Genomic DNA, 27,909 nt, shown 5'->3' with positions numbered 1-27,909 from the left:
CCGCGCTGGGTCCGGGTCCCGCCTTGGGCGGCTCGACGAAAGTGATCGCAAGACACGGGTAACCGGCCACAAGCGCTGTGGGTGCCAGCCTTGCCGCGAAGAAGGAGGCTGTGTTCCGTTCTCTCGGCAACTATTCGTCCCGGAGTGGCCGCCGTCTTTCCCGAACGCCAAGACTCCGGTCCTGGGAGACGTGTATGCTAGCCGCGCAAGGGTAAGAATCCCGTTTCGGGCGGACTGGGGACAACGATCCCATGACACGGTTGTCCGGCCACGAGCGGCATGGGAGCCAGACTTGCCGCGAAGCGTGCGGCTGTCCACCGCCGGCTCCTGGGCTGGCAGTCGCGGGGCCAAGGGGTTCTGTCCTCTACGGAGCGGCAGCCGTCCGTCCCGAACAACCACGCTCCTATCCTGGGCGACGTGTGTGCTAGCCGCACTGGGGACCGGGTGGGACCTCGGTCGGCTCCGCTCTTTCGATCGCAGGACACGAGTGTCCCTCCACGGGCAGCGTGGGTCCGGCTTCCCGAGCCCTTTGACTCCATCCTGGGTGTCGTGTTTGCTCGCCGCACCGGGGTCCGGATCCCATTTCGGGCGCCTCGGGGAAGGAGATCCTACGACACGGTTGTCCGGCCGCAAGCGCTGTGGCTGCCAGCCGTGTCGAGAAGTGGAGGCTGTCGTTCAGCGGCTCGGCGTTACGCAGTGCCGGGGACCGGGGATTCAGACAATCCAGAGCGGCAGGCGTCCGGATGTGGACCCTGGGCTTCGGTCCTGGGCGACGTGTGTGCTAGCCGCACCGGGGTCCGGGTCCCGCCTTGGGCGGCTCGACGAAAGTGATCGCAAGACACGGTTGTGCGGCCACAAGCGCTGTGGCTGCCAGCCGTGTCGAGAAGTGGAGGCTGTCGTTCAGCGGCTCGGCGTTACGCAGTGCCGGGGACCGGGGATTCAGACAGTCCAGAGCGACAGGCGTCCGGATATGGACCCTGGGCTTCGGTCCTGGGCGACGTGTGTGCTAGCCGCACTGGGGTCCGGGTTCTGTCTTGGGCGAATCGGGGAAGGAGATCCCACGACACAGTGCTCCGGCCACGAGCTGCATGCGTAGCAGCCGTGTCGTGAAACAAGAGGCTGTCATCCTCTGGCTCGGGGGCTGGTTGTCCCCGAGACGAAAGCTTCTGTCCTGTCCGGAGCGGCGGCCGTCCTTCCCGAACAGCCACGCTCCGGTCCTGGGCGAAGTGTGCGCTAGCTGCACTAGGACCCGGTCGAACCTCTGTCGGCTCCGCTATTTCGATCGCAGGAAAAGTGTGTCCCTCTACGGGCTGCGTGGGTCCGGCTTCCCGAACCCCTAGGCTCCGGTCCTGCGTGACGTGTGTTCTAGCCGCGCCGGGTCCGGGTCCCGCCTTGGGCGGCTCGACGAAAGTGATCGCAAGACACGGGTAACCGGCCACAAGCGCTGTGGGTGCCAGCCTTGCCGCGAAGAAGGAGGCTGTGTTCCGTTCTCTCGGCAACTATTCGTCCCGGAGTGGCCGCCGTCTTTCCCGAACGCCAAGACTCCGGTCCTGGGAGACGTGTATGCTAGCCGCGCAAGGGTAAGAATCCCGTTTCGGGCGGTCTGGGGACAACGATCCCATGACACGGTTGTCCGGCCACGAGCGGCATGGGAGCCAGACTTGCCGCGAAGCGTGCGGCTGTCCACCGCCGGCTCGTGGGCTGGCAGTCGCGGGGCCAAGGGGTTCTGTCCTCTACGGAGCGGCAGCCGTCCGTCCCGAACAACCACGCTCCTATCCTGGGCGACGTGTGTGCTAGCCGCACTGGGGTCCGGGTGGGACCTCGGTCGGCTCCGCTCTTTCGATCGCAGGACACGAGTGTCCCTCCACGGGCAGCGTGGGTCCGGCTTCCCGAGCCCTTTGACTCCATCCTGGGTGTCGTGTTTGCTCGCCGCACCGGGGTCCGGATCCCATTTCGGGCGCCTCGGGGAAGGAGATCCTACGACACGGTTGTCCGGCCGCAAGCGCTGTGGCTGCCAGCCGTGTCGAGAAGTGGAGGCTGTCGTTCAGCGGCTCGGCGTTACGCAGTGCCGGGGACCGGGGATTCAGACAATCCAGAGCGGCAGGCGTCCGGATGTGGACCCTGGGCTTCGGTCCTGGGCGACGTGTGTGCTAGCCGCACCGGGGTCCGGGTCCCGCCTTGGGCGGCTCGACGAAAGTGATCGCAAGACACGGTTGTGCGGCCACAAGCGCTGTGGCTGCCAGCCGTGTCGAGAAGTGGAGGCTGTCGTTCAGCGGCTCGGCGTTACGCAGTGCCGGGGACCGGGGATTCAGACAGTCCAGAGCGACAGGCGTCCGGATATGGACCCTGGGCTTCGGTCCTGGGCGACGTGTGTGCTAGCCGCACTGGGGTCCGGGTTCTGTCTTGGGCGAATCGGGGAAGGAGATCCCACGACACAGTGCTCCGGCCACGAGCTGCATGCGTAGCAGCCGTGTCGTGAAACAAGAGGCTGTCATCCTCTGGCTCGGGGGCTGCTTGTCCCCGAGACGAAAGCTTCTGTCCTGTCCGGAGCGGCGGCCGTCCTTCCCGAACAGCCACGCTCCGGTCCTGGGCGAAGTGTGCGCTAGCTGCACTAGGACCCGGTCGAACCTCTGTCGGCTCCGCTATTTCGATCGCAGGAAAAGTGTGTCCCTCTACGGGCTGCGTGGGTCCGGCTTCCCGAACCCCTAGGCTCCGGTCCTGCGCGACGTGTGTTCTAGCCGCGCCGGGGTCCGGGTCCCGCCTTGGGCGGCTCGACGAAAGTGATCGCAAGTCACGGTTGTCCGTCCACAAGCGGTGTGGGTGCCAGCCTTGCCGCGAAGAAGGAGGCTGTGTTCCGTTCTCTCGGCAACTATTCGTCCCGGAGTGGCCGCCGTCTTTCCCGAACGCCAAGACTCCGGTCCTGGGAGACGTGTATGCTAGCCGCGCAAGGGTAAGAATCCCGTTTCGGGCGGACTGGGGACAACGATCCCATGACACGGTTGTCCGGCCACGAGCGGCATGGGAGCCAGACTTGCCGCGAAGCGTGCGGCTGTCCACCGCCGGCTCGTGGGCTGGCAGTCGCGGGGCCAAGGGGTTCTGTCCTCTACGGAGCGGCAGCCGTCCGTCCCGAACAACCACGCTCCTATCCTGGGCGACGTGTGTGCTAGCCGCACTGGGGTCCGGGTGGGACCTCGGTCGGCTCCGCTCTTTCGATCGCAGGACACGAGTGTCCCTCCACGGGCAGCGTGGGTCCGGCTTCCCGAGCCCTTTGACTCCATCCTGGGTGTCGTGTTTGCTCGCCGCACCGGGGTCCGGATCCCATTTCGGGCGCCTCGGGGAAGGAGATCCTACGACACGGTTGTCCGGCCGCAAGCGCTGTGGCTGCCAGCCGTGTCGAGAAGTGGAGGCTGTCGTTCAGCGGCTCGGCGTTACGCAGTGCCGGGGACCGGGGATTCAGACAATCCAGAGCGGCAGGCGTCCGGATGTGGACCCTGGGCTTCGGTCCTGGGCGACGTGTGTGCTAGCCGCACCGGGGTCCGGGTCCCGCCTTGGGCGGCTCGACGAAAGTGATCGCAAGACACGGTTGTGCGGCCACAAGCGCTGTGGCTGCCAGCCGTGTCGAGAAGTGGAGGCTGTCGTTCAGCGGCTCGGCGTTACGCAGTGCCGGGGACCGGGGATTCAGACAGTCCAGAGCGACAGGCGTCCGGATATGGACCCTGGGCTTCGGTCCTGGGCGACGTGTGTGCTAGCCGCACTGGGGTCCGGGTTCTGTCTTGGGCGAATCGGGGAAGGAGATCCCACGACACAGTGCTCCGGCCACGAGCTGCATGCGTAGCAGCCGTGTCGTGAAACAAGAGGCTGTCATCCTCTGGCTCGGGGGCTGCTTGTCCCCGAGACGAAAGCTTCTGTCCTGTCCGGAGCGGCGGCCGTCCTTCCCGAACAGCCACGCTCCGGTCCTGGGCGAAGTGTGCGCTAGCTGCACTAGGACCCGGTCGAACCTCTGTCGGCTCCGCTATTTCGATCGCAGGAAAAGTGTGTCCCTCTACGGGCTGCGTGGGTCCGGCTTCCCGAACCCCTAGGCTCCGGTCCTGCGCGACGTGTGTTCTAGCCGCGCCGGGGTCCGGGTCCCGCCTTGGGCGGCTCGACGAAAGTGATCGCAAGTCACGGTTGTCCGTCCACAAGCGGTGTGGGTGCCAGCCTTGCCGCGAAGAAGGAGGCTGTGTTCCGTTCTCTCGGCAACTATTCGTCCCGGAGTGGCCGCCGTCTTTCCCGAACGCCAAGACTCCGGTCCTGGGAGACGTGTATGCTAGCCGCGCAAGGGTAAGAATCCCGTTTCGGGCGGTCTGGGGACAACGATCCCATGACACGGTTGTCCGGCCACGAGCGGCATGGGAGCCAGACTTGCCGCGAAGCGTGCGGCTGTCCACCGCCGGCTCGTGGGCTGGCAGTCGCGGGGCCAAGGGGTTCTGTCCTCTACGGAGCGGCAGCCGTCCGTCCCGAACAACCACGCTCCTATCCTGGGCGACGTGTGTGCTAGCCGCACTGGGGTCCGGGTGGGACCTCGGTCGGCTCCGCTCTTTCGATCGCAGGACACGAGTGTCCCTCCACGGGCAGCGTGGGTCCGGCTTCCCGAGCCCTTTGACTCCATCCTGGGTGTCGTGTTTGCTCGCCGCACCGGGGTCCGGATCCCATTTCGGGCGCCTCGGGGAAGGAGATCCTACGACACGGTTGTCCGGCCGCAAGCGCTGTGGCTGCCAGCCGTGTCGAGAAGTGGAGGCTGTCGTTCAGCGGCTCGGCGTTACGCAGTGCCGGGGACCGGGGATTCAGACAATCCAGAGCGGCAGGCGTCCGGATGTGGACCCTGGGCTTCGGTCCTGGGCGACGTGTGTGCTAGCCGCACCGGGGTCCGGGTCCCGCCTTGGGCGGCTCGACGAAAGTGATCGCAAGACACGGTTGTGCGGCCACAAGCGCTGTGGCTGCCAGCCGTGTCGAGAAGTGGAGGCTGTCGTTCAGCGGCTCGGCGTTACGCAGTGCCGGGGACCGGGGATTCAGACAGTCCAGAGCGACAGGCGTCCGGATATGGACCCTGGGCTTCGGTCCTGGGCGACGTGTGTGCTAGCCGCACTGGGGTCCGGGTTCTGTCTTGGGCGAATCGGGGAAGGAGATCCCACGACACAGTGCTCCGGCCACGAGCTGCATGCGTAGCAGCCGTGTCGTGAAACAAGAGGCTGTCATCCTCTGGCTCGGGGGCTGCTTGTCCCCGAGACGAAAGCTTCTGTCCTGTCCGGAGCGGCGGCCGTCCTTCCCGAACAGCCACGCTCCGGTCCTGGGCGAAGTGTGCGCTAGCTGCACTAGGACCCGGTCGAACCTCTGTCGGCTCCGCTATTTCGATCGCAGGAAAAGTGTGTCCCTCTACGGGCTGCGTGGGTCCGGCTTCCCGAACCCCTAGGCTCCGGTCCTGCGCGACGTGTGTTCTAGCCGCGCCGGGGTCCGGGTCCCGCCTTGGGCGGCTCGACGAAAGTGATCGCAAGTCACGGTTGTCCGTCCACAAGCGGTGTGGGTGCCAGCCTTGCCGCGAAGAAGGAGGCTGTGTTCCGTTCTCTCGGCAACTATTCGTCCCGGAGTGGCCGCCGTCTTTCCCGAACGCCAAGACTCCGGTCCTGGGAGACGTGTATGCTAGCCGCGCAAGGGTAAGAATCCCGTTTCGGGCGGACTGGGGACAACGATCCCATGACACGGTTGTCCGGCCACGAGCGGCATGGGAGCCAGACTTGCCGCGAAGCGTGCGGCTGTCCACCGCCGGCTCGTGGGCTGGCAGTCGCGGGGCCAAGGGGTTCTGTCCTCTACGGAGCGGCAGCCGTCCGTCCCGAACACCCACGCTCCTATCCTGGGCGACGTGTGTGCTAGCCGCACTGGGGTCCGGGTGGGACCTCGGTCGGCTCCGCTCTTTCGATCGCAGGACACGAGTGTCCCTCCACGGGCAGCGTGGGTCCGGCTTCCCGAGCCCTTTGACTCCATCCTGGGTGTCGTGTTTGCTCGCCGCACCGGGGTCCGGATCCCATTTCGGGCGCCTCGGGGAAGGAGATCCTACGACACGGTTGTCCGGCCACAAGCGCTGTGGCTGCCAGCCGTGTCGAGAAGTGGAGGCTGTCGTTCAGCGGCTCGGCGTTACGCAGTGCCGGGGACCGGGGATTCAGACAATCCAGAGCGGCAGGCGTCCGGATGTGGACCCTGGGCTTCGGTCCTGGGCGACGTGTGTGCTAGCCGCACCGGGGTCCGGGTCCCGCCTTGGGCGGCTCGACGAAAGTGATCGCAAGACACGGTTGTGCGGCCACAAGCGCTGTGGCTGCCAGCCGTGTCGAGAAGTGGAGGCTGTCGTTCAGCGGCTCGGCGTTACGCAGTGCCGGGGACCGGGGATTCAGACAGTCCAGAGCGACAGGCGTCCGGATATGGACCCTGGGCTTCGGTCCTGGGCGACGTGTGTGCTAGCCGCACTGGGGTCCGGGTTCTGTCTTGGGCGAATCGGGGAAGGAGATCCCACGACACAGTGCTCCGGCCACGAGCTGCATGCGTAGCAGCCGTGTCGTGAAACAAGAGGCTGTCATCCTCTGGCTCGGGGGCTGCTTGTCCCCGAGACGAAAGCTTCTGTCCTGTCCGGAGCGGCGGCCGTCCTTCCCGAACAGCCACGCTCCGGTCCTGGGCGAAGTGTGCGCTAGCTGCACTAGGACCCGGTCGAACCTCTGTCGGCTCCGCTATTTCGATCGCAGGAAAAGTGTGTCCCTCTACGGGCTGCGTGGGTCCGGCTTCCCGAACCCCTAGGCTCCGGTCCTGCGCGACGTGTGTTCTAGCCGCGCCGGGGTCCGGGTCCCGCCTTGGGCGGCTCAACGAAAGTGATCGCAAGACACGGGTAACCGGCCACAAGCGGTGTGGGTGCCAGCCTTGCCGCGAAGAAGGAGGTTGTGTTCCGTTCTCTCGGCAACTATCCGTCCCGGAGCGGCAGCCGTCCGTCCCGAACAACCACGCTCCTATCCTGGGCGACGTGTGTGCTAGCCGCACTGGGGTCCGGGTTCTGTCTTGGGCGAATTGGGGTAGGAGATCCCTCGACACAGTGCTCCGGCCACGAGCTGCATGCGTAGCAGCCGTGTCGTGAAACAAGAGGCTGTCATCCTCTGGCTCGGGGGCTGCTTGTCCCCGAGACGAAAGCTTCTGTCCTGTCCGGAGCGGCGGCCGTCCTTCCCGAACAGCCACGCTCCGGTCCCGGGCGATGTGTGTGCTAGCCGCACTAGGACCCGGTCGAACCTCTGTCGGCTCCGCTATTTCGATCGCAGGAAAAGTGTGTCCCTCTACGGGCTGCGTGGGTCCGGTTTCCCGAACCCCTAGGCTCCGGTCCTGCGCGACGTGTGTTCTAGCCGCGCCGGGGTCCGGGTCCCGCCTTGGGCGGCTCGACGAAAGTGATCGCAAGTCACGGTTGTCCGTCCACAAGCGGTGTGGGTGCCAGCCTTGCCGCGAAGAAGGAGGCTGTGTTCCGTTCTCTCGGCAACTATTCGTCCCGGAGTGGCCGCCGTCTTTCCCGAACGCCAAGACTCCGGTCCTGGGAGACGTGTATGCTAGCCGCGCAAGGGTAAGAATCCCGTTTCGGGCGGACTGGGGACAACGATCCCATGACACGGTTGTCCGGCCACGAGCGGCATGGGAGCCAGACTTGCCGCGAAGCGTGCGGCTGTCCACCGCCGGCTCGTGGGCTGGCAGTCGCGGGGCCAAGGGGTTCTGTCCTCTACGGAGCGGCAGCCGTCCGTCCCGAACAACCACGCTCCTATCCTGGGCGACGTGTGTGCTAGCCGCACTGGGGACCGGGTGGGACCTCGGTCGGCTCCGCTCTTTCGATCGCAGGACACGAGTGTCCCTCCACGGGCAGCGTGGGTCCGGCTTCCCGAGCCCTTTGACTCCATCCTGGGTGTCGTGTTTGCTCGCCGCACCGGGGTCCGGATCCCATTTCGGGCGCCTCGGGGAAGGAGATCCTACGACACGGTTGTCCGGCCGCAAGCGCTGTGGCTGCCAGCCGTGTCGAGAAGTGGAGGCTGTCGTTCAGCGGCTCGGCGTTACGCAGTGCCGGGGACCGGGGATTCAGACAATCCAGAGCGGCAGGCGTCCGGATGTGGACCCTGGGCTTCGGTCCTGGGCGACGTGTGTGCTAGCCGCACCGGGGTCCGGGTCCCGCCTTGGGCGGCTCGACGAAAGTGATCGCAAGACACGGTTGTGCGGCCACAAGCGCTGTGGCTGCCAGCCGTGTCGAGAAGTGGAGGCTGTCGTTCAGCGGCTCGGCGTTACGCAGTGCCGGGGACCGGGGATTCAGACAGTCCAGAGCGACAGGCGTCCGGATATGGACCCTGGGCTTCGGTCCTGGGCGACGTGTGTGCTAGCCGCACTGGGGTCCGGGTTCTGTCTTGGGCGAATCGGGGAAGGAGATCCCACGACACAGTGCTCCGGCCACGAGCTGCATGCGTAGAAGCCGTGTCGTGAAACAGGAGGCTGTTATCCTCTGGCTCGGGGGCTGGTTGTCCCCGAGACGAAAGCTTCTGTCCTGTCCGGAGCGGCGGCCGTCCTTCCCGAACAGCCACGCTCCGGTCCTGGGCGAAGTGTGCGCTAGCTGCACTAGGACCCGGTCGAACCTCTGTCGGCTCCGCTATTTCGATCGCAGGAAAAGTGTGTCCCTCTACGGGCTGCGTGGGTCCGGCTTCCCGAACCCCTAGGCTCCGGTCCTGCGCGACGTGTGTTCTAGCCGCGCCGGGTCCGGGTCCCGCCTTGGGCGGCTCGACGAAAGTGATCGCAAGACACGGGTAACCGGCCACAAGCGGTGTGGGTGCCAGCCTTGCCGCGAAGAAGGAGGCTGTGTTCCGTTCTCTCGGCAACTATTCGTCCCGGAGTGGCCGCCGTCTTTCCCGAACGCCAAGACTCCGGTCCTGGGAGACGTGTATGCTAGCCGCGCAAGGGTAAGAATCCCGTTTCGGGCGGACTGGGGACAACGATCCCATGACACGGTTGTCCGGCCACGAGCGGCATGGGAGCCAGACTTGCCGCGAAGCGTGCGGCTGTCCACCGCCGGCTCGTGGGCTGGCAGTCGCGGGGCCAAGGGGTTCTGTCCTCTACGGAGCGGCAGCCGTCCGTCCCGAACAACCACGCTCCTATCCTGGGCGACGTGTGTGCTAGCCGCACTGGGGACCGGGTGGGACCTCGGTCGGCTCCGCTCTTTCGATCGCAGGACACGAGTGTCCCTCCACGGGCAGCGTGGGTCCGGCTTCCCGAGCCCTTTGACTCCATCCTGGGTGTCGTGTTTGCTCGCCGCACCGGGGTCCGGATCCCATTTCGGGCGCCTCGGGGAAGGAGATCCTACGACACGGTTGTCCGGCCGCAAGCGCTGTGGCTGCCAGCCGTGTCGAGAAGTGGAGGCTGTCGTTCAGCGGCTCGGCGTTACGCAGTGCCGGGGACCGGGGATTCAGACAGTCCAGAGCGACAGGCGTCCGGATATGGACCCTGGGCTTCGGTCCTGGGCGACGTGTGTGCTAGCCGCACTGGGGTCCGGGTTCTGTCTTGGGCGAATCGGGGAAGGAGATCCCACGACACAGTGCTCCGGCCACGAGCTGCATGCGTAGCAGCCGTGTCGTGAAACAAGAGGCTGTCATCCTCTGGCTCGGGGGCTGGTTGTCCCCGAGACGAAAGCTTCTGTCCTGTCCGGAGCGGCGGCCGTCCTTCCCGAACAGCCACGCTCCGGTCCTGGGCGAAGTGTGCGCTAGCTGCACTAGGACCCGGTCGAACCTCTGTCGGCTCCGCTATTTCGATCGCAGGAAAAGTGTGTCCCTCTACGGGCTGCGTGGGTCCGGCTTCCCGAACCCCTAGGCTCCGGTCCTGCGCGACGTGTGTTCTAGCCGCGCCGGGTCCGGGTCCCGCCTTGGGCGGCTCGACGAAAGTGATCGCAAGACACGGGTAACCGGCCACAAGCGGTGTGGGTGCTAGCCTTGCCGCGAAGAAGGAGGCTGTGTTCCGTTCTCTCGGCAACTATTCGTCCCGGAGTGGCCGCCGTCTTTCCCGAACGCCAAGACTCCGGTCCTGGGAGACGTGTATGCTAGCCGCGCAAGGGTAAGAATCCCGTTTCGGGCGGACTGGGGACAACGATCCCATGACACGGTTGTCCGGCCACGAGCGGCATGGGAGCCAGACTTGCCGCGAAGCGTGCGGCTGTCCACCGCCGGCTCCTGGGCTGGCAGTCGCGGGGCCAAGGGGTTCTGTCCTCTACGGAGCGGCAGCCGTCCGTCCCGAACAACCACGCTCCTATCCTGGGCGACGTGTGTGCTAGCCGCACTGGGGACCGGGTGGGACCTCGGTCGGCTCCGCTCTTTCGATCGCAGGACACGAGTGTCCCTCCACGGGCAGCGTGGGTCCGGCTTCCCGAGCCCTTTGACTCCATCCTGGGTGTCGTGTTTGCTCGCCGCACCGGGGTCCGGATCCCATTTCGGGCGCCTCGGGGAAGGAGATCCTACGACACGGTTGTCCGGCCGCAAGCGCTGTGGCTGCCAGCCGTGTCGAGAAGTGGAGGCTGTCGTTCAGCGGCTCGGCGTTACGCAGTGCCGGGGACCGGGGATTCAGACAGTCCAGAGCGACAGGCGTCCGGATATGGACCCTGGGCTTCGGTCCTGGGCGACGTGTGTGCTAGCCGCACCGGGGTCCGGGTCCCGCCTTGGGTGGCTCGACGAAAGTGATCGCAAGACACGGTTGTGCGGCCACAAGCGCTGTGGCTGCCAGCCGTGTCGAGAAGTGGAGGCTGTCGTTCAGCGGCTCGGAGTTACGCAGTGCCGGGGACCGGGGATTCAGACAGTCCAGAGCGACAGGCGTCCGGATATGGACCCTGGGCTTCGGTCCTGGGCGACGTGTGTGCTAGCCGCACTGGGGTCCGGGTTCTGTCTTGGGCGAATCGGGGAAGGAGATCCCACGACACAGTGCTCCGGCCACGAGCTGCATGCGTAGAAGCCGTGTCGTGAAACAGGAGGCTGTCATCCTCTGGCTCGGGGGCTGCTTGTCCCCGAGACGAAAGCTTCTGTCCTGTCCGGAGCGGCGGCCGTCCTTCCCGAACAGCCACGCTCCGGTCCTGGGCGAAGTGTGCGCTAGCTGCACTAGGACCCGGTCGAACCTCTGTCGGCTCCGCTATTTCGATCGCAGGAAAAGTGTGTCCCTCTACGGGCTGCGTGGGTCCGGCTTCCCGAACCCCTAGGCTCCGGTCCTGCGCGACGTGTGTTCTAGCCGCGCCGGGGTCCGGGTCCCGATTTGGGCGGCTCGACGAAAGTGATCGCAAGACACAGGTAACCGGCCACAAGCGGTGTGGGTGCCAGCCTTGCCGCGAAGAAGTGGAGGCTGTGTTCCGTTCTCTCGGCAACTATCCGTCCCGGAGCGGCAGCCGTCCGTCCCGAACAACCACGCTCCTATCCTGGGCGACGTGTGTGCTAGCCGCACTGGGGTCCGGGTTCTGTCTTGGGCGAATCGGGGAAGGAGATCCCACGACACAGTGCTCCGGCCACGAGCTTCATGCGTAGCAGCCGTGTCGTGAAACAAGAGGCTGTCATCCTCTGGCTCGGGGGCTGGTTGTCCCCGAGACGAAAGCTTCTGTCCTGTCCGGAGCGGCGGCCGTCCTTCCCGAACACCCACGCTCCGGTCCCGGGCGATGTGTGTGCTAGCCGCACTAGGACCCGGTCGAACCTCTGTCGGCTCCGCTATTTCGATCGCAGGAAACGTGTGTCCCTCTACGGGCTGCGTGGGTCCGGCTTCCCGAACCCCTAGGCTCCGGTCCTGAGCGACGTGTGTTCTAGCCGCGCCGGGGTCCGGGTCCCGCCTTGGGCGGCTCGACGAAAGTGATCGCAAGTCACGGTTGTCCGTCCACAAGCGGTGTGGGTGCCAGCCTTGCCGCGAAGAAGGAGGCTGTGTTCCGTTCTCTCGGCAACTATTCGTCCCGGAGTGGCCGCCGTCTTTCCCGAACGCCAAGACTCCGGTCCTGGGAGACGTGTATGCTAGCCGCGCAAGGGTAAGAATCCCGTTTCGGGCGGACTGGGGACAACGATCCCATGACACGGTTGTCCGGCCACGAGCGGCATGGGAGCCAGACTTGCCGCGAAGCGTGCGGCTGTCCACCGCCGGCTCGTGGGCTGGCAGTCGCGGGGCCAAGGGGTTCTGTCCTCTACGGAGCGGCAGCCGTCCGTCCCGAACAACCACGCTCCTATCCTGGGCGACGTGTGTGCTAGCCGCACTGGGGACCGGGTGGGACCTCGGTCGGCTCCGCTCTTTCGATCGCAGGACACGAGTGTCCCTCCACGGGCAGCGTGGGTCCGGCTTCCCGAGCCCTTTGACTCCATCCTGGGTGTCGTGTTTGCTCGCCGCACCGGGGTCCGGATCCCATTTCGGGCGCCTCGGGGAAGGAGATCCTACGACACGGTTGTCCGGCCGCAAGCGCTGTGGCTGCCAGCCGTGTCGAGAAGTGGAGGCTGTCGTTCAGCGGCTCGGCGTTACGCAGTGCCGGGGACCGGGGATTCAGACAGTCCAGAGCGACAGGCGTCCGGATGTGGACCCTGGGCTTCGGTCCTGGGCGACGTGTGTGCTAGCCGCACCGGGGTCCGGGTCCCGCCTTGGGCGGCTCGACGAAAGTGATCGCAAGACACGGTTGTGCGGCCACAAGCGCTGTGGCTGCCAGCCGTGTCGAGAAGTGGAGGCTGTCGTTCAGCGGCTCGGAGTTACGCAGTGCCGGGGACCGGGGATTCAGACAATCCAGAGCGGCAGGCGTCCGGATGTGGACCCTGGGCTTCGGTCCTGGGCGACGTGTGTGCTAGCCGCACCGGGGTCCGGGTCCCGCCTTGGGCGGCTCGACGAAAGTGATCGCAAGACACGGTTGTGTGTCCACAAGCGCTGTGGCTGCCAGCGTTGCCGCGAAGCAGGAAGCTGTGTTCCGTTCTCTCGGCAACTATCCGACCCGGAGCGGCAGCCGTCCGTCCCGAGCACCCTCGCTCCTTTCCTGGGCGACGTGTACGCTAGCCTCGCCGGGATCCGGGTCCCGCCTTGGGCGGCTCGACGAAAGTGATCGCAAGACACGGTTGTGTGTCCACAAGCGCTGTGGCTGCCAGCTGTGTCGAGAAGTGGAGGCTGTCGTTCAGCGGCTCGGAGTTACGCAGTGCCGTGGACCGGGGATTCAGACAGTCCAGAGCGGCAGGCGTCCGGATGTGGACCCTGGGCTCCGGTCCTGGGCGACGTGTGTGCTAGCTGCACTAGGACCCGGTCGAACCTCTGTCGGCTCCGCTATTTCGATCGCAGGAAAAGTGTGTCCCTCTACGGGCTGCGTGGGTCCAGCTTCCCCAGCCCCTAGGCTCCGGTCCTGCGCGACGTGTGTGCTAGCCGCACCGGGGTCCGTGTCCCGCCTTGGGCGGCTCGACTAAAATGATCGCAAGATACGGGTGACCCGCCGCAAGCGGTGTGGGTGCCAGCCTTGCCGCGAAGCGTGTGGCTGTCCACCGCCGGCTCGTGGGCTGGCAGTCGCGGGGACATGGGGTTCTGTCCTCTACGGAGCGGCAGCCGTTCGTCCCGAACAACCACGCTCCTATCCTGCGCGACGTGTGTTCTAGCCGCACCGGGGTCCGGGTCCCGCCTTGGGCTGCTCGACGAAAGTGATCGCAAGACAGGGATGAACGGCCACTAGCGGTGTGACTGCCAGCCGTGTCGAGAAGTGGAGGCTGTCGTTCAGCGGCTCGGCGTTACGCAGTGCCGGGGACCGGGGATTCAGACAATCCAGAGCGGCAGGCGTCCGGATGTGGACCCTGGGCTTCGGTCCTGGGCGACGTGTGTGCTAGCCGCGCCGGGGTCCGGGTCCCGCCTTGGGCGGCTCGACGAAAGTGATCGCAAGACACGGTTGTGCGGCCACAAGCGCTGTGGCTGCCAGCCGTGTCGAGAAGTGGAGGTTGTCGTTCAGCGGCTCGGAGTTACGCAGTGCCGGGGACCGGGGATTCAGACAGTCCAGAGCGGCAGGCGTCCGGATGTGGACCCTGGGCTTCGGTAACCTGCCACAAGCGGTGTGGCTGCCAACGATGCCGCGAAACAGGAGGCTGTGTTCCGTTCTCTCGGCAACTATCCGTCCCGGAGCGGCAGCCGTCCGTCCCGAGCACCTTAGCTCCTTTCCTGGACGACGTGTGTGCTAGCCGCACTAGGACCTAGTTGCATGTGGGGCTGCATAAAGGCTCCCCTGGGGAGTTCAGTTGTACCCAAAGCCTTCCTTTGGGGGCACTTTTGGATGGTCAAATGGGGCTTGTAGCACGTTTTCTGGGGCCCGATTTTTCAGTCTTCTGCCATGCGGGCCAGGGTTATATTTAGGGTTGCTGTGAAAGAGCGAACACGGAGAGTCCAGTTGCATGTGGGGCTGCTTTAAGGCTCCCCTGGGGAGTTCACTTGTACCCAAAGCCTTCCTTTGGGGGCACTTCTGGATGGGCGAAAGGGGCTTGAAACGCTTTTCTGTGGCCCGAGTTTTCAGTCTTCTGCAATGCTGGCTAGGGTTATATTTAGGGTTGCTGTAAAGAGCGAACACGGAGGGTCCAGTTGCATGTGGGGCTGCGTAAAGGCTCCCCTGGGGAGTTCAGTTGTACCCAAAGCCTTCCTTTGGGGGCACTTCTGGATGGGTGAATGGGGCTTGAAACGCATTTTCTGGAGCCCGAGTTTTCAGTCTTCTGCCATGGTGGCTAGGGGTATATTTAGGGTTGCTCGTAAACAGTGAACAAGGAGGGTCCAGTTGCATGTGGGGCTGCGTAAAGGCTCCCCTGGGGAGTTCAGTTGTACCCAAAGCCTTCCTCTGGGGGCACTTTTGGATGGGCAAATTAGGGTTTTAATGCATTTTCTGTGGCCAGAGGTTTCAGTCGACTGCCAGGCGGGCCAGGGCTATATTTAGGGTTGCTGTGAAAGAGCGAATACGGAGGGTCCAGTTGCATGTGGGGCTGCATAAAGGCTCCCCTGGGGAGTTCACTTGTACCCAAAGCCTTCCTTTGGGGGCACTTCTGGATGGGTGAATGGGGCTTGAAACGCATTGTCTGGAGCCCGAGTTTTAAGTCTTCTGCCATGGTGGCTAGGGGTATATTTAGGGTTGCTCGTAAACAGTGAACAAGAATGGTCCAGTTGCATGTTGGGCTGCATAAAGGCTCCCCTGGGGAGTTCACTTGTACCCAAAGCTTTCCTTTGGGGGCACTTCTGGATGGGTGAATGGGGCTTGAAACGCATTTTCTGTGGCCTGAGTTTTCAGTTTTCTGCAATGCTGGCTAGTGTTATATTTAGGGTTGCTTGTAAACACCGAACACGGGGGGTCCTGTTGCGTATGGGCCTGCATAAAGGCTCCCCTGGGGAGTTCAGTTGTACCCAAAGCCTTCCTCTGGGGGCAGTTTTGGATGGGCAAATTAGGCTTTTAATGCATTTTCTGGGGCCAGAGTTTTCAGTCGACTGCCAGGCGGGCCAGGGCTATATTTAGGGTTGCTGTGAAAGAGCGAATACGGAGGGTCCAGTTGCACGTGGGGCTGCGTTAAGGCTCCCCTGGGGAGTCCAGTTGTACCAAAAGCCTTCCTTTGGGGGCACTTTTGGATGGTCCGAGAGGAATCGCAATGCGTTTTCTGAAGGCCCGCTTTTTCAGTCTTCTCCCATTGCGCCGAGTGCTATATTTAGGCTTGCGGTGAAAGAGTGAACCCGGAGGGTCCAGTTGCATGTGGGGCTGCATAAAGGCTCCCCTGGGGAGTTCAGTTGTACCCAAAGCCTTCCTTTGGGGGCACTTCTGGATGGGTGAATGGGGCTTGAAACGCTTTTTCTGTGGCCCGAGTTTTCAGTTTTCTGCCATGCTGGCTAGTGTTATATTTAGGGTTGCTTGTAAACAGCGAACACGGCGGGTCCAGTTGCATGTGGGGCTGCGTAAAGGCTCCCCTGGGGAGTTCACTTGTACCCAAAGCCTTCCTTTGGGGGCACTTCTGGATGGGTGAATGGGGCTCGTAACACATTTTCTGTGGCCCGAGCTTTCAGTCGACTGCCAGGCGTGCTAGGGCTATATTTAGACTTGCGGTGAAAGAGTGAACCCTGAGGGTCCAGTTGCATGTGGGGCTGCATAAAGGCTCCCCTGGGGAGTTCAGTTTTACCCAAAGCCTTCCTCTGGGGGCACTTTTGGATGAGCAAATTAGGCTTTTAATGCATTTTCTGGGGCCCGAATTTTCAGTCGACTGCCAGGCGGGCCAGGGCTATATTTAGGGTTGCTGTGAAAGAGCGAATACGGAGGGTCCAGTTGCACGTGGGGCTGCATAAAGGCTCCCCTGGGGAGTCCAGTTGTACCCAAAGCCTTCCTTTGGGGGCACTTTTGGATGGTCCGAGAGGAATCGCAATGCGTTTTCTGAAGGCCCGCTTTTTCAGTCTTCTCCCATTGCGCCGAGTGCTATATTTAGGCTTGCGGTGAAAGAGTGAACCCGGAGGGTCCAGTTGCATGTGGGGCTGCATAAAGTCTCCCCTGGGGAGTTCACTTGTACCCAAAGCCTTCCTTTGGGGGCACTTCTGGATGGGGGAATGGGGCTTGAAACGCTTTTTATGTGGCCCGAGTTTTCAGTTTTCTGCCATGCTGGCTAGTGTTATATTTAGGGTTGCTTGTAAACAGCGAACACGGCGGGTCCAGTTGAGTATGGGCCTGCATAAAGGCTCCCCTGGGGAGTTCAGTTGTACCCAAAGCCTTCCTTTGGGGGCACTTTTGGATGGTCAAATGGGGCTTGAAGCACGTTTTCTGGGGCCCGATTTTTCAGTCGTCTGCCATGCGGGCCTGGGTTATATTTAGGGTTGCTCGTAAACAGTGAACAAGGAGGGTCCAGTTGCATTTGGGGCTGTGTAAAGGCTCCCCTGGGGAGTTCAGATGTACCCAAAGCCTTCCTTTGGGGGCACTTCTGGATGGGTGAATGGGGCTTGAAACGCATTTTCTGGAGCCCAACTTTTCAGTCTTCTGCCATGGTGGCTAGGGGTATATTTAGGGTTGCTCGTAAACAGTGAGCAAGGAGGGTCCAGTTGCATGTGGGGCTGCATTAAGGCTCCCCTGGGGAGTTCAGTTGTACCCAAAGCCTTCCTCTGGGGGCACTTTTGGATGGGTGAATGGGGCTTGAAACGCATTTTCTGGGGCCCGAGTTTTCAGTCGACTGCCAGGCGGGCCAGGGCTATATTTAGGGTTGCTGTGAAAGAGTGAACCCGGAGGGTCCAGTTGCATGTGGGGCTGCATTAAGGCTCCCCTGGGGAGTTCAGTTGTACCCAAAGCCTTCCTCTGGGGGCTCTTTTGGATGGGCAAATTAGGGTTTTAATGCATTTTCTGGGGCCAGAGTTTTCAGTCGACTGCCAGGCGGGCCAGGGCTATATTTAGGGTTGCTGTGAAAGAGCGAATACGGAGGGTCCAGTTGCATGTGGGGCTGCGTTAAGGCTCCCCTGGGGAGTCCAGTTGTACCCAAAGCCTTCCTTTGGGGGCACTTTTGGATGGTCCGAGAGGAATCGCAATGCGTTTTCTGAGGCCCGCTTTTTCAGTCTTCTCCCATTGCGCCAAGGGCTATATTTAGGCTTGCGGTGAAAGAGTGAACCCGGAGGGTCCAGTTGCATGTGGGGCTGCATAAAGGCTCCCCTGGGGAGTTCACTTGTACCCAAAGCCTTCCTTTGGGGGCACTTCTGGATGGGCGAAAGGGGCTTGAAACCCTTTTCTGTGGCCCGAGTTTTCAGTCTTCTGCCATGCTGGCTAGGGTTATATTTAGGGTTGCTGTAAAGAGCGAACACGGAGGGTCCAGTTGCATGTGGGGCTGCGTAAAGGCTCCCCTGGGGAGTTCACTTGTACCCAAAGCCTTCCTTTGGGGGCACTTCTGGATGGGTGAATGGGGCTTGAAACGCTTTTTCTGTGGCCCGAGTTTTCAGTTTTCTGCCATGCTGGCTAGTGTTATATTTAGGGTTGCTTGTAAACAGCGAACACGGCGGGTCCAGTTGCGTATGGGCCTGCATAAAGGCTCCCCTGGGGAGTTCAGTTGTACCCAAAGCCTTCCTTTGGGGGCACTTTTGGATGGTCAAATGGGGCTTGAAGCACGTTTTCTGGGGCCCGATTTTTCAGTCGTCTGCCATGCGGGCCAGGGTTATATTTAGGGTTGCTCGTAAACAGTGAACAAGGAGGGTCCAGTTGCAAAGCCTTCCTTTGGGGGCACTTCTGGATGGGTGAATGGGGCTTGAAACGCATTTTCTGGAGCCCGAGTTTTCAGTCTTCTGCCATGGTGGCTAGGGGTATATTTAGGGTTGCTCGTAAACAGTGAACAAGGATGGTCCAGTTGCATGTGGGGCTGCGTAAAGGCTCCCCTGGGCAGTTCAGTTGTACCCAAAGCCTTCCTCTGGGGGCAGTTTTGGATGGGCAAATTAGGGTTTTAATGCATTTTCTGGGGCCAGAGTTTTCAGTCGACTGCCAGGCGGGCCAGGGCTATATTTAGGGTTGCTGTGAAAGAGCGAATACGGAGGGTCCAGTTGCATGTGGGGCTGCGTTAAGGCTCCCCTGGGGAGTCCAGTTGTACCCAAAGCCTTCCTTTGGGGGCACTTTTGGATGGTCCAAGGGGAATCTTAATGCGTTTTCTGAGGCCCGTTTTTTAAGTCTTCTCCCATTGCGCCAAGGGCTATATTTAGGCTTGCGGTGAAGGAGTGAACCCGGAGGGTCCAGTTGCATGTGGGGCTGCGTAAAGGCTCCCCTGGGGAGTTCAGTTGTACCCAAAGCCTTCCTTTGGGGGCACTTTTGGATGGTCAAATGGGGCTTGAAGCACGTTTTCTGGAGCCCGATTTTTCAGTCTTCTGCCATGCGGGCCAGGGCTATATTTAGGGTTGCACTGAAAGAGCGAACATGGAGAGTCCAGTTGCATGTGGGGCTGCATAAAGGCTCCCCTGGGGAGTTCAGTTGTACCCAAAGCCTTTTTTTGGGGGCACTTCTGGATGGGCGAAAGGGGCTTGAAACGCTTTATCTGTGGCCCGAGTTTTCAGTCTTCTGCCATGGTGGCTAGGGGTATATTTAGGGTTGCTGTAAAGAGCGAACACGGAGGGTCCAGTTGCATGTGGGGCTGCGTAAAGGCTCCCCTGGGGAGTTCAGTTGTACCCAAAGCCTTCCTTTGGGGGCACTTCTGGATGGGTGAATGGGGCTTGAAACGCTTTTTCTGTGGCCCGAGTTTTCAGTTTTCTGCCATGCTGGCTAGGGTTATATTTAGGGTTGCTTGTAGACAGTGAACAAGGAGGGTCCAGTTGCATGTGGGGCTGCGTAAAGGCTCCCCTGGGGAGTTCAGATGTACCCAAAGCCTTCCTCTGGGGGCACTTTTGGATTGGCGAATTAGGCTTTTAACGCATTTTCTGTGGCCCGAGTTTTCAGTCGACTGCCAGGCGGGCCAGGGCTATATTTAGGGTTGCTGTGAAAGAGTGAACCCGGAGGGTCCAGTTGCGTATGGGCCTGCATAAAGGCTCCCCTGGGGAGTTCAGTTGTACCCAAAGCCTTCCTTTGGGGGCACTTCTGGATGGGCGAAAGGGGCTTGAAACGCTTTTTCTGTGGCCCGAGTTTTCAGTCTTCTGCCATGCTGGCTAGGGTTATATTTAGGGTTGCTGTAAAGAGCGAACACGGAGGGTCCAGTTGCATGTGGGGCTGCGTAAAGGCTCCCCTGGGGAGTTCAGATGTACCCAAAGCCTTCCTTTAGGGGCACTTTTGGATGGGTGAATGGGGCTCGTAACACATTTTCTGTGGCCCGAGCTTTCAGTCGACTGCCAGGCGTGCTAGGGCTATATTTAGGCTTGCGGTGAAAGAGTGAACCCGGAGGGTCCAGTTGCATGTGGGGCTGCATAAAGGCTCCCCTGGGGAGTTCAGTTGTACCCAAAGCCTTCCATTGGGCGCACTTTTGGATGGTCCAAGGGGAATCGCAATGCGTTTTCTGAGGCCCGTATTTTCAGTCTTCTCCCATTGCGCCAAGGGCTATATTTAGGCTTGCGGTGAAGGAGTGAACCCGGAGCGTCCAGTTGCATGTGGGGCTGCGTAAAGGCTCCCCTGGGGAGTTCAGTTGTACCCAAAGCCTTCCTTTGGGGGCACTTTTGGATGGTCAAATGGGGCTTGAAGCACGTTTTCTGGGGCCCGAGTTTTCAGTCTTCTGCCATGCGGGCCAGGGTTATATTTAGGGTTGCACTGAAAGAACGAACACGGAGAGTCCAGTTGCATGTGGGGCTGCATAAAGGCTCCCCTGGGGAGTTCAGATGTACCCAAAGCCTTCCTCTGGGGGCACTTTTGGATGGGCAAATTAGGCTTTTAATGAATTTTCTGGGGCCCGAGTTTTCAGTTTTCTGCCATGCTGGCTAGTGTTATATTTAGGGTTGCTTGTAAACAGCGAACACGGCGGGTCCAGTTGCGTATGGGCCTGCATAAAGGCTCCCCTGGGGAGTTCACTTGTACCCAAAGCTTTCCTTTGGGGGCACTTTTGGATGGTCAAATGGGGCTTGAAGCACGTTTTCTGGGGCCCGATTTTTCAGTCGTCTGCCATGCGGGCCAGGGTTATATTTAGGGTTGCTCGTAAACAGTGAACAAGGAGGGTCCAGTTGCATTTGGGGCTGTGTAAAGGCTCCCCTGGGGAGTTCAGATGTACCCAAAGCCTTCCTTTGGGGGCACTTCTGGATGGGTGAATGGGGCTTGAAACGCATTTTTTGGAGCCCAACTTTTCAGTCTTCTGCCATGGTGGCTAGGGGTATATTTAGGGTTGCTCGTAAACAGTGAGCAAGGAGCGTCAAGTTGCATGTGGGGCTACATTAAGGCTCCCCTGGGGAGTTCAGTTGTACCCAAAGCCTTCCTCTGGGGACACTTTTGGATGGGTGAATGGGGCTTGAAACGCATTTTCTGGGGCCCGAGTTTTCAGTCGACTGCCAGGCGGGCCAGGGCTATATTTAGGGTTGCTGTGAAAGAGTGAACCCGGAGGGTCCAGTTGCATGTGGGGCTGCGTAAAGGCTCCCCTGGGGAGTTCAGTTGTACCCAAAGCCTTCCTTTGGGGGCACTTCTGGATGGGTGAATGGGGCTTGAAACGCATTTTCTGGAGCCCGAGTTTTCAGTCTTCTGCCATGGTGGCTAGGGGTATATTTAGGGTTGCTCGTAAACAGTGAACAAGGATGGTCCAGTTGCATGTGGGGCTGCGTAAAGGCTCCCCTGGGGAGTTCAGTTGTACCCAAAGCCTTCCTCTGGGGGCACTTTTGGATGGGCAAATTAGTGTTTTAATACATTTTCTGGGGCCCGAGTTTTCAGTCGACTGCCAGGCGGGCCAGGGCTATATTTAGGGTTGCTGTGAAAGAGCGAATACAGAGGGTCCAGTTGCATGTGGGGCTGCGTTAAGGCTCCCCTGGGGAGTCCAGTTGTACCCAAAGCCTTCCTTTGGGGGCACTTTTGGATGGTCCAAGGGGAATCGCAATGCGTTTTCTGAGGCCCGTTTTTTCAGTCTTCTCCCATTGCGCCAAGGGCTATATTTAGGCTTGCGGTGAAGGAGTGAACCCGGAGGGTCCAGTTGCATGTGGGGCTGCGTAAAGGCTCCCCTGGGGAGTTCAGTTGTACCCAAAGCCTTCCTTTGGGGGCACTTTTGGATGGTCAAATGGGGCTTGAAGCACGTTTTCTGGAGCCCGATTTTTCAGTCTTCTGCCATGCGGGCCAGGGCTATATTTAGGGTTGCACTGAAAGAGCGAACACGGAGAGTCCAGTTGCATGTGGGGCTGCATAAAGGCTCCCCTGGGGAGTTCAGTTGTACCCAAAGCCTTCCTTTGGGGGCACTTCTGGATGGGCGAAAGGGGCTTGAAACGCTTTTTCTGTGGCCCGAGTTTTCAGTCTTCTGCCATGGTGGCCAGGGCTATATTTAGGGTTGCTGTAAAGAGCGAACACGGAGGGTCCAGTTGCATGTGGGGCTGCGTAAAGGCTCCCCTGGGGAGTTCAGTTGTACCCAAAGCCTTCCTTTGGGGGCACTTCTGGATGGGTGAATGGGGCTTGAAACGTTTTTTCTGTGGCCCGAGTTTTCAGTTTTCTGCCATGCTGGCTAGGGTTATATTTAGGGTTGCTTGTAGACAGTGAACAAGGATGGTCCAGTTGCATGTGGGGCTGCGTAAAGGCTCCCCTGGGGAGTTCAGATGTACCCAAAGCCTTCCTCTGGGGGCACTTTTGGATGGGCGAATTAGGCTTTTAATGCATTTTCTGGGGCCAGAGTTTTCAGTCGACTGCCAGGCGGGCCAGGGCTATATTTAGACTTGCGGTGAAAGAGTGAACCCGGAGGGTCCAGTTGCGTATGGGCCTGCATAAAGGCTCCCCTGGGGAGTTCACTTGTACCCAAAGCCTTCCTTTGGGGGCACTTCTGGATGGGCGAAAGGGGCTTGAAACGCTTTTTCTGTGGCCCGAGTTTTCAGTCTTCTGCCATGCTGGCTAGGGTTATATTTAGGGTTGCTGTAAAGAGCGAACACGGAGGGTCCAGTTGCATGTGGGGCTGCGTAAAGGCTCCCCTGGGGAGTTCAGATGTACCCAAAGCCTTCCGTTGGGGGCACTTCTGGATGGGTGAATGGGGCTCGTAACACATTTTCTGTGGCCCGAGCTTTCAGTCGACTGCCAGGCGTGCTAGGGCTATATTTAGGCTTGCGGTGAAAGAGTGAACCCGGAGGGTCCAGTTGCATGTGGGGCTGCATAAAGGCTCCCCTGGGGAGTTCAGTTGTACCCAAAGCCTTCCTTTGGGGGCACTTCTGGATGGGTGAATGGGGCTTGAAACGCATTTTCTGGAGCCCGAGTTTTCAGTCTTCTGCCATGGTGGCTAGGGGTATATTTAGGGTTGCTCGTAAACAGTGAACAAGGATGGTCCAGTTGCATGTGGGGCTGCGTAAAGGCTCCCCTGGGGAGTTCAGTTGTACCCAAAGCCTTCCTCTGGGGGCACTTTTGGATGGGCAAATTAGGGTTTTAATGCATTTTCTGGGGCCAGAGTTTTCAGTCGACTGCCAGGCGGGCCAGGGCTATATTTAGGGTTGCTGTGAAAGAGCGAATACAGAGGGTCCAGTTGCATGTGGGGCTGCGTTAAGGCTCCCCTGGGGAGTCCAGTTGTACCAAAAGCCTTCCTTTGGGGGCACTTTTGGATGGTCCAAGGGGAATCGCAATGCGTTTTCTGAGGCCCGCTTTTTCAGTCTTCTCCCATTGCGCCAAGGGCTATATTTAGGCTTGCGGTGAAAGAGTGAACCCGGAGGGTCCAGTTGCATGTGGGGCTGCATAAAGGCTCCCCTGGGGAGTTCACTTGTACCCAAAGCCTTCCTTTGGGGGCACTTCTGGATGGGCGAAAGGGGCTTGAAACCCTTTTCTGTGGCCCGAGTTTTCAGTCTTCTGCCATGGTGGCTAGGTGTATATTTAGGGTTGCTCGTAAACAGTGAACAAGGAGGGTCCAGTTGCATGTGGGGCTGCATAAAGGCTCCCCTGGGGAGTTCAGTTGTACCCAAAGCCTTCCTCTGGGGGCAGTTTTGGATGGGCAAATTAGGCTTTTAATGAATTTTCTGGGGCCCGAGTTTTCAGTTTTCTGCCATGCTGGCTAGTGTTATATTTAGGGTTGCTTGTAAACAGCGAACACGGCGGGTCCAGTTGCGTATGGGCCTGCATAAAGGCTCCCCTGGGGAGTTCAGTTGTACCCAAAGCCTTCCTTTGGGGGCACTTTTGGATGGTCAAATGGGGCTTGAAGCACTTTTTCTGGGGCCTGATTTTTCAGTCGTCTGCCATGCGGGCCAGGGTTATATTTAGGGTTGCTCGTAAACAGTGAACAAGGATGGTCCAGTTGCATGTGGGGCTGTGTAAAGGCTCCTCTGGGGAGTTCAGTTGTACCCAAAGCCTTCCTTTGGGGGCACTTCTGGATGGGTGAATGGGGCTTGAAACGCATTTTTTGGAGCCCAACTTTTCAGTCTTCTGCCATGGTGGCTAGGGGTATATTTAGGGTTGCTCGTAAACAGTGAGCAAGGAGGGTCCAGTTGCATGTGGGGCTGCATTAAGGCTCCCCTGGGGAGTTCAGTTGTACCCAAAGCCTTCCTCTGGGGGCACTTTTGGATGGGTGAATGGGGCTTGAAATGCATTTTCTGGGGCCCGAGTTTTCAGTCGACTGCCAGGCGGGCCAGGGCTATATTTAGGGTTGCTGTGAAAGAGTGAACCCGGAGGGTCCAGTTGCATGTGGGGCTGCGTAAAGGCTCCCCTGGGGAGTTCACTTGTACCCAAAGCCTTCCTCTGGGGGCACTTTTGGATGGGCGAATTAGGCTTTTAACGCATTTTCTGGGGCCCGAGTTTTCAGTCGACTGCCAGGCGGGCCAGGGATATATATAGGGTTGCTGTGAAGGAGTGAACCCGGAGGGTCCAGTTGCATGTGGGGCTGCATAAAGGCTCCCCTGGGGAGTTCAGTTGTACCCAAAGCCTTCCATTGGGGGCACTTCTGGATGAGTGAATGGGGCTTGAAACGCTTTTTCTGTGGCCCGAGTTTTCTGTTTTCTGCCATGCTGGCTAGGGTTATATTTAGGGTTGCTGTAAAGAGCGAACACGGAGGGTCCAGTTGCATGTGGGGCTGCGTAAAGGCTCCCCTGGGGAGTTCAGATGTACCCAAAGCCTTCCTTTGGGGGCACTTCTGGATGGGTGAATGGGGCTCGTAACACATTTTCTGTGGCCCGAGCTTTCAGTCGACTGCCAGGCGTGCTAGGGCTATATTTAGGCTTGCGGTGAAAGAGTGAACCCGGAGGGTCCAGTTGCATGTGGGGCTGCGTAAAGGCTCCCCTGGGGAGTTCAGTTGTACCCAAAGCCTTCCTTTGGGGGCACTTTTGGATGGTCAAATGGGGCTTGAAGCACGTTTTCTGGAGCCCGATTTTTCAGTCTTCTGCCAGGCGGGCCAGGGCTATATTTAGGGTTGCACTGAAAGAGCGAACACGGAGAGTCCAGTTGCATGTGGGGCTGCGTAAAGGCTCCCCTGGGGAGTTCAGTTGTACCCAAAGCCTTCCTTTGGGGGCACTTCTGGATGGGCGAAAGGGGCTTGAAACGCTTTTTCTGTGGCCCGAGTTTTCAGTCTTCTGCCATGGTGGCTAGGGGTATATTTAGGGTTGCTGTAAAGAGCGAACACGGAGGGTCCAGTTGCATGTGGGGCTGCGTAAAGGCTCCCCTGGGGAGTTCAGTTGTACCCAAAGCCTTCCTTTGGGGGCACTTCTGGATGGGTGAATGGGGCTTGAAACGTTTTTTCTGTGGCCCGAGTTTTCAGTTTTCTGCCATGCTGGCTAGGGTTATATTTAGGGTTGCTTGTAGACAGTGAACAAGGAGGGTCCAGTTGCATGTGGGGCTGCGTAAAGGCTCCCCTGGGGAGTTCAGATGTACCCAAAGCCTTCCTCTGGGGGCACTTTTGGATGGGCGAATTAGGCTTTTAACGCATTTTCTGTGGCCCGAGTTTTCAGTCGACTGCCAGGCGGGCCAGGGCTATATTTAGGGTTGCTGTGAAAGAGTGAACCCGGAGGGTCCAGTTGCGTATGGGCCTGCATAAAAGCTCCCCTGGGGAGTTCAGTTGTACCCAAAGCCTTCCTTTGGGGGCACTTCTGGATGGGCGAAAGGGGCTTGAAACGCTTTTTCTGTGGCCCGAGTTTTCAGTCTTCTGCCATGCTGGCTAGGGTTATATTTAGGGTTGCTGTAAAGAGCGAACACGGAGGGTCCAGTTGCATGTGGGGCTGCGTAAAGGCTCCCCTGGGGAGTTCAGATGTACCCAAAGCCTTCCTTTGGGGGCACTTCTGGATGGGCGAATGGGGCTCGTAACACATTTTCTGTGGCCCGAGCTTTCAGTCGACTGCCAGGCGTGCTAGGGCTATATTTAGGCTTGCGGTGAAAGAGTGAACCCGGAGGGTCCAGTTGCATGTGGGGCTGCATAAAGGCTCCCCTGGGGAGTTCAGTTGTACCCAAAGCCTTCCTTTGGGGGCACTTCTGGATGGGTGAATGGGGCTTGAAACGCATTTTCTGGAGCCCGAGTTTTCAGTCTTCTGCCATGGTGGCTAGGGGTATATTTAGGGTTGCTCGTAAACAGTGAACAAGGATGGTCCAGTTGCATGTGGGGCTGCGTAAAGGCTCTCCTGGGCAGTTCAGTTGTACCCAAAGCCTTCCTCTGGGGGCACTTTTGGATGGGCAAATTAGGGTTTTAATGCATTTTCTGGGGCCAGAGTTTTCAGTCGACTGCCAGGCGGGCCAGGGCTATATTTAGGGTTGCTGTGAAAGAGCGAATACGGAGGGTCCAGTTGCATGTGGGGCTGCGTTAAGGCTCCCCTGGGGAGTCCAGTTGTACCAAAAGCCTTCCTTTGGGGGCACTTTTGGATGGTCCAAGGGGAATCGCAATGCGTTTTCTGAGGCCCGCTTTTTCAGTCTTCTCCCATTGCGCCAAGGGCTATATTTAGGCTTGCGGTGAAAGAGTGAACCCGGAGGGTCCAGTTGCATGTGGGGCTGCATAAAGGCTCCCCTGGGGAGTTCACTTGTACCCAAAGCCTAAATTTGGGGGCACTTCTGGATGGGCGAAAGGGGCTTGAAACCCTTTTCTGTGGCCCGAGTTTTCAGTCTTCTGCCATGGTGGCTAGGGGTATATTTAGGGTTGCTCGTAAACAGTGAACAAGGAGGGTCCAGTTGCATGTGGGGCTGCATAAAGGCTCCCCTGGGGAGTTCAGTTGTACCCAAAGCCTTTTTTGGGGGCACTTCTGGATGGGCAAATTAGGCTTTTAATGAATTTTCTGGGGCCCGAGTTTTCAGTTTTCTGCCATGCTGGCTAGTGTTATATTTAGGGTTGCTTGTAAACAGCGAACACGGCGGGTCCAGTTGCGTATGGGCCTGCATAAAGGCTCCCCTGGGGAGTTCAGTTGTACCCAAAGCCTTCCTTTGGGGGCACTTTTGGATGGTCAAATGGGGCTTGAAGCACTTTTTCTGGGGCCTGATTTTTCAGTCGTCTGCCATGCGGGCCAGGGTTATATTTAGGGTTGCTCGTAAACAGTGAACAAGGATGGTCCAGTTGCATGTGGGGCTGTGTAAAGGCTCCTCTGGGGAGTTCAGATGTACCCAAAGCCTTCCTTTGGGGGCACTTCTGGATGGGCGAAAGGGGCTTGAAACCCTTTTCTGTGGCCCGAGTTTTCAGTCTTCTGCCATGGTGGCTAGGTGTATATTTAGGGTTGCTCGTAAACAGTGAACAAGGAGGGTCCAGTTGCATGTGGGGCTGCATAAAGGCTCCCCTGGGGAGTTCAGTTGTACCCAAAGCCTTCCTCTGGGGGCAGTTTTGGATGGGCAAATTAGGCTTTTAATGAATTTTCTGGGGCCCGAGTTTTCAGTTTTCTGCCATGCTGGCTAGTGTTATATTTAGGGTTGCTTGTAAACAGCGAACACGGCGGGTCCAGTTGCGTATGGGCCTGCATAAAGGCTCCCCTGGGGAGTTCAGTTGTACCCAAAGCCTTCCTTTGGGGGCACTTTTGGATGGTCAAATGGGGCTTGAAGCACTTTTTCTGGGGCCTGATTTTTCAGTCGTCTGCCATGCGGGCCAGGGTTATATTTAGGGTTGCTCGTAAACAGTGAACAAGGATGGTCCAGTTGCATGTGGGGCTGTGTAAAGGCTCCTCTGGGGAGTTCAGTTGTACCCAAAGCCTTCCTTTGGGGGCACTTCTGGATGGGTGAATGGGGCTTGAAACGCATTTTTTGGAGCCCAACTTTTCAGTCTTCTGCCATGGTGGCTAGGGGTATATTTAGGGTTGCTCGTAAACAGTGAGCAAGGAGGGTCCAGTTGCATGTGGGGCTGCATTAAGGCTCCCCTGGGGAGTTCAGTTGTACCC

The sequence above is a fragment of the Anas platyrhynchos genome, chromosome 12 (assembly GCF_047663525.1).
Source record: "Anas platyrhynchos isolate ZD024472 breed Pekin duck chromosome 12, IASCAAS_PekinDuck_T2T, whole genome shotgun sequence".
Classification (NCBI taxonomy): Eukaryota; Metazoa; Chordata; class Aves; order Anseriformes; family Anatidae; genus Anas; species Anas platyrhynchos.
The sequence above is the reverse complement of the archived record's forward strand: the minus strand, read 5'-3'. Positions refer to the sequence as shown.